The following is a 6,341-nucleotide window of genomic DNA, read 5'->3' as shown; positions in this document are numbered from 1 at the left end:
ACCCAAGACCATTTAGATATGCGGGTTTTCTTTAAAGGAGATACGCCTATGATACGCCTATCTTCTATATGTACCTTCCTTTGTCTGGATTAAAGAGAGTGGAATGATGCAATTTCGTCTGAGTGTTTGTTTTCCTGAACTAGTCTATCCCCAGTCCTAAACTCTGTTTCTATTTTGGTTACACGGGATTGTGGTGTACCGTTGACGGATCACCATCCTTTTCGTCTTAATTTTGACGTTGTGTTTTGAAAAAACTAGGAAGTTTAATCGTTCTGAACTAGTAGTAATTACTATGTGTAAGCACAATTAGTAGAAATCACAACAGCACATTTCTTAGGCTTATTTGCAACGGTACACCATGGTGATCCGTTCATTGCTAAATAATTTCAGTAGACTGTAATTAATTTACTGACAACGGATCACCATGGTGTACCGTTGAGATTTTGAAGGAAAAAAGGCCAATGGCTTGAAAATCTCGCTATTGTTAAGTTGTGTTCTAGTGCTTATTTTCTAGTAAACAATTGGGCAAAGAAGACCGATTTAAAGGGAGCGTGAATAATTTTGGAAAAAACGGTGACGGTGTACCGTGATCACAATGATGATGTTCATTGTTTGCACAAGCAATTTTCTACAAGTCAATGGGTGGAGTCCTTTATCTAAGGGAATATACCAGTAAATATAACTTTTTCTTTGCAGAGCTATAATTTCAATACCTATTAAAAGGCAAAACAACAAGACAATTGATTGTTAAGTAAAAAAGTAGAAGACAAATCGTTGAAAATAGTACTTGCAACCGTATGATGAAACCAACAACCTTTTTTCCACATACTCCACCGGTGTAAGAATGTGTTTACACACCAAAAAGAAAACATTTACTGTTGTACGCTATGCAGCTGAAAACGAGTTAAGGTAATAAATAATACTTGGTACCACCACCCCTCGTTCGGATCATTATGCACAGTGTCTATTATTTTACAGGTAAAAGTCCCGTCTCTTTTTCGCAGGAACCTGAGACAGCAAATGATGTGCCTTCTCAGTGTGTTACTTACAGTAGCTTGAACTTACGCCCTCTTTTTGACAATTTTTTTAAACACGCGGGAGTGTTCCTATTTCTTTTGGAAATTCTTTCAACCGTTGCTGTTGAAATATCACAAAAATCAGCAACTTTACTATCGAAAAGTCCTTCAATTTAACGTGGCTTCAGTAAAAAGCTCTTGGCCGTGTGACGTTTAATATCGAAACAGGGTTCAATTAAAGGCCATTACGCTTGTGCAGCTTTTCGCTCGTAAATCTACAAGATATCTTTCCCTTTTAGCAACAAGTCATCTCTTTCTATCAATTTCAAAAGTAGCTAAACATGCTTCGACATATTTTCATTATGAAAGTCCCATGAAAGCAAACGTTATAGAATACATTGGTAATTGCGCTTTTCGTTATCTGAATTACGTCATTCAACACCCAGACAATCTCGGTCATAAATAGTTGTAACACTTCGCTTGAACAGCAAGTGAAGCGCATCAAGGCTGTTAATAACGTACCCCTCCTCCTCCCTCCAATCAATGTTGCATTTACCGGTTGGTTTTTGCACTCCAACCCATAAACATCAACATTGAAGGGGGAGAGGGGGCAAATTGCCGTCTGTGTTACAACATTTGTGACCGAGACTGTATTTATCAGGAATAATTGTTTTCAGCGCCGTAAGTGATGTGACGATTGCTGAAGTTATCGTTTTAGGCTTGTGAGCAATGTTAGTTGTCGTTAAATAGAATTTTGGCGATAGTATTAACGGTTTTGTAGTAAACTATAAAGTATGTAGACTGGTTTGGTGATATACAGATTTTCCGTGTTTTTTGGTGTGTTTTTGTATTTGTGTTTGCACAAGCAATTAAAGAAAATCGACACTAGTGATATTTTGAGAGACTGATGTGTTTATCAGAAAAGAATCACCACAAAGTGAAAGTAGGCCATTAGCTGTAAAGGAAGGTTTGAAAAGGTTCCAAAGTCAAGTTGTATATCCTGATAACTACTGATAAATAAGGCTACCAGTTAAAATAATAGAGGAAGACTGCGTTAGTCGGCGCAGTTGGTGTGGTAGGTGAAAGGGCTGTGCCACTTGGAACAATGAATTCCCGTCAAGCGCGATTCGCGTATTTTATAACCGATCAGTCCAAATCTAATTGAAAAAAAGAAGAGATAAATACCGCATCTTGCATTTGAAAGGGCCACCGAATTGAGGCACAGCGTTTCTTTTAAGTCTTCTTACATATATGTATAGCTCATTTTGCAACCCGTCAAGTACAACCTTCGCAGGGTAGATACAAAAGCGGCGGAAGTCGTATTTCTAAATTATTTCAGATGAACAGCAAATATCATCTTATGGCATGGTTTGGTGTTACTATTAGAAGGCCATTAGGTTCAGCTGCGAGCACCCAAGACCATTTAGATATGAGGTTTTCTTTAAAGGAGATACGCCTATGATACGCCTATCTTCTATATGTACCTTCCTTTGTCTGGATTAAAGAGAGTGGAATGATGCAATTTCGTCTGAGTGTTTGTTTTCCTGAACTAGTCTATCCCCAGTCCTAAACTCTGTTTCTATTTTGGTTACACGGGATTGTGGTGTACCGTTGACGGATCACCATCCTTTTCGTCTTAATTTTGACGTTGTGTTTTGAAAAAACTAGGAAGTTTAATCGTTCTGAACTAGTAGTAATTACTATGTGTAAGCACAATTAGTAGAAATCACAACAGCACATTTCTTAGGCTTATTTGCAACGGTACACCATGGTGATCCGTTCATTGCTAAATAATTTCAGTAGACTGTAATTAATTTACTGACAACGGATCACCATGGTGTACCGTTGAGATTTTGAAGGAAAAAAAGGCCAATGGCTTGAAAATCTCGCTATTGTTAAGTTGTGTTCTAGTGCTTATTTTCTAGTAAACAATTGGGCAAAGAAGACCGATTTAAAGGGAGCGTGAATAATTTTGGAAAAAACGGTGACGGTGTACCGTGATCACAATGATGATGTTCATTGTTTGCACAAGCAATTTTCTACAAGTCAATGGGTGGAGTCCTTTATCTAAGGGAATATACCAGTAAATATAACTTTTTCTTTGCAGAGCTATAATTTCAATACCTATTAAAAGGCAAAACAACAAGACAATTGATTGTTAAGTAAAAAAGTAGAAGACAAATCGTTGAAAATAGTACTTGCAACCGTATGATGAAACCAACAACCTTTTTTCCACATACTCCACCGGTGTAAGAATGTGTTTACACACCAAAAAGAGAACATTTACTGTTGTACGCTATGGAGCTGAAAACGAGTTAAGGTAATAAATAATACTTGGTACCACCACCCCTCGTTCGGATCATTATGCACAGTGTCTATTATTTTACAGGTAAAAGTCCCGTCTCTTTTTCGCAGGAACCTGAGACAGCAAATGATGTGCCTTCTCAGTGTGTTACTTACAGTAGCTTGAACTTACGCCCTCTTTTTGACAATTTTTTTAAACACGCGGGAGTGTTCCTATTTCTTTTGGAAATTCTTTCAACCGTTGCTGTTGAAATATCACAAAAATCAGCAACTTTACTATCGAAAAGTCCTTCAATTTAACGTGGCTTCAGTAAAAAGCTCTTGGCCGTGTGACGTTTAATATCGAAACAGGGTTCAATTAAAGGCCATTACGCTTGTGCAGCTTTTCGCTCGTAAATCTACAAGATATCTTTCCCTTTTAGCAACAAGTCATCTCTTTCTATCAATTTCAAAAGTAGCTAAACATGCTTCGACATATTTTCATTATGAAAGTCCCATGAAAGCAAACGTTATAGAATACATTGGTAATTGCGCTTTTCGTTATCTGAATTACGTCATTCAACACCCAGACAATCTCGGTCATAAATAGTTGTAACACTTCGCTTGAACAGCAAGTGAAGCGCATCAAGGCTGTTAATAACGTACCCCTCCTCCTCCCTCCAATCAATGTTGCATTTACCGGTTGGTTTTTGCACTCCAACCCATAAACATCAACATTGAAGGGGAGAGGGGGCAAATTGCCGTCTGTGTTACAACATTTGTGACCGAGACTGTATTTATCAGGAATAATTGTTTTCAGCGCCGTAAGTGATGTGACGATTGCTGAAGTTATCGTTTTAGGCTTGTGAGCAATGTTAGTTGTCGTTAAATAGAATTTTGGCGATAGTATTAACGGTTTTGTAGTAAACTATAAAGTATGTAGACTGGTTTGGTGATATACAGATTTTCCGTGTTTTTTGGTGTGTTTTTGTATTTGTGTTTGCACAAGCAATTAAAGAAAATCGACACTAGTGATATTTTGAGAGACTGATGTGTTTATCAGAAAAGAATCACCACAAAGTGAAAGTAGGCCATTAGCTGTAAAGGAAGGTTTGAAAAGGTTCCAAAGTCAAGTTGTATATCCTGATAACTACTGATAAATAAGGCTACCAGTTAAAATAATAGAGGAAGACTGCGTTAGTCGGCGCAGTTGGTGTGGTAGGTGAAAGGGCTGTGCCACTTGGAACAATGAATTCCCGTCAAGCGCGATTCGCGTATTTTATAACCGATCAGTCCAAATCTAATTGAAAAAAAGAAGAGATAAATACCGCATCTTGCATTTGAAAGGGCCACCGAATTGAGGCACAGCGTTTCTTTTAAGTCTTCTTACATATATGTATAGCTCATTTTGCAACCCGTCAAGTACAACCTTCGCAGGGTAGATACAAAAGCGGCGGAAGTCGTATTTCTAAATTATTTCAGATGAACAGCAAATATCATCTTATGGCATGGTTTGGTGTTACTATTAGAAGGCCATTAGGTTCAGCTGCGAGCACCCAAGACCATTTAGATATGCGGGTTTTCTTTAAAGGAGATACGCCTATGATACGCCTATCTTCTATATGTACCTTCCTTTGTCTGGATTAAAGAGGTGGAATGATGCAATTTCGTCTGAGTGTTTGTTTTCCTGAACTAGTCTATCCCCAGTCCTAAACTCTGTTTCTATTTTGGTTACACGGGATTGTGGTGTACCGTTGACGGATCACCATCCTTTTCGTCTTAATTTTGACGTTGTGTTTTGAAAAAACTAGGAAGTTTAATCGTTCTGAACTAGTAGTAATTACTATGTGTAAGCACAATTAGTAGAAATCACAACAGCACATTTCTTAGGCTTATTTGCAACGGTACACCATGGTGATCCGTTCATTGCTAAATAATTTCAGTAGACTGTAATTAATTTACTGACAACGGATCACCATGGTGTACCGTTGAGATTTTGAAGGAAAAAAGGCCAATGGCTTGAAAATCTCGCTATTGTTAAGTTGTGTTCTAGTGCTTATTTTCTAGTAAACAATTGGGCAAAGAAGACCGATTTAAAGGGAGCGTGAATAATTTTGGAAAAAACGGTGACGGTGTACCGTGATCACAATGATGATGTTCATTGTTTGCACAAGCAATTTTCTACAAGTCAATGGGTGGAGTCCTTTATCTAAGGGAATATACCAGTAAATATAACTTTTTCTTTGCAGAGCTATAATTTCAATACCTATTAAAAGGCAAAACAACAAGACAATTGATTGTTAAGTAAAAAAGTAGAAGACAAATCGTTGAAAATAGTACTTGCAACCGTATGATGAAACCAACAACCTTTTTTCCACATACTCCACCGGTGTAAGAATGTGTTTACACACCAAAAAGAAAACATTTACTGTTGTACGCTATGCAGCTGAAAACGAGTTAAGGTAATAAATAATACTTGGTACCACCACCCCTCGTTCGGATCATTATGCACAGTGTCTATTATTTTACAGGTAAAAGTCCCGTCTCTTTTTCGCAGGAACCTGAGACAGCAAATGATGTGCCTTCTCAGTGTGTTACTTACAGTAGCTTGAACTTACGCCCTCTTTTTGACAATTTTTTTAAACACGCGGGAGTGTTCCTATTTCTTTTGGAAATTCTTTCAACCGTTGCTGTTGAAATATCACAAAAATCAGCAACTTTACTATCGAAAAGTCCTTCAATTTAACGTGGCTTCAGTAAAAAGCTCTTGGCCGTGTGACGTTTAATATCGAAACAGGGTTCAATTAAAGGCCATTACGCTTGTGCAGCTTTTCGCTCGTAAATCTACAAGATATCTTTCCCTTTTAGCAACAAGTCATCTCTTTCTATCAATTTCAAAAGTAGCTAAACATGCTTCGACATATTTCATTATGAAAGTCCCATGAAAGCAAACGTTATAAGCATACATTGGTAATTGCGCTTCGTTTCGTTATCTGAATTACGTCATTTCAACACCCAGACAATCCTCGGTCATAAATAGTT

The sequence above is a fragment of the Montipora capricornis genome, chromosome 7 (assembly GCF_036669925.1).
Source record: "Montipora capricornis isolate CH-2021 chromosome 7, ASM3666992v2, whole genome shotgun sequence".
In the NCBI taxonomy this organism is placed as follows: domain Eukaryota; kingdom Metazoa; phylum Cnidaria; class Anthozoa; order Scleractinia; family Acroporidae; genus Montipora; species Montipora capricornis.
Note: the sequence above shows the minus strand (reverse complement) of the source record.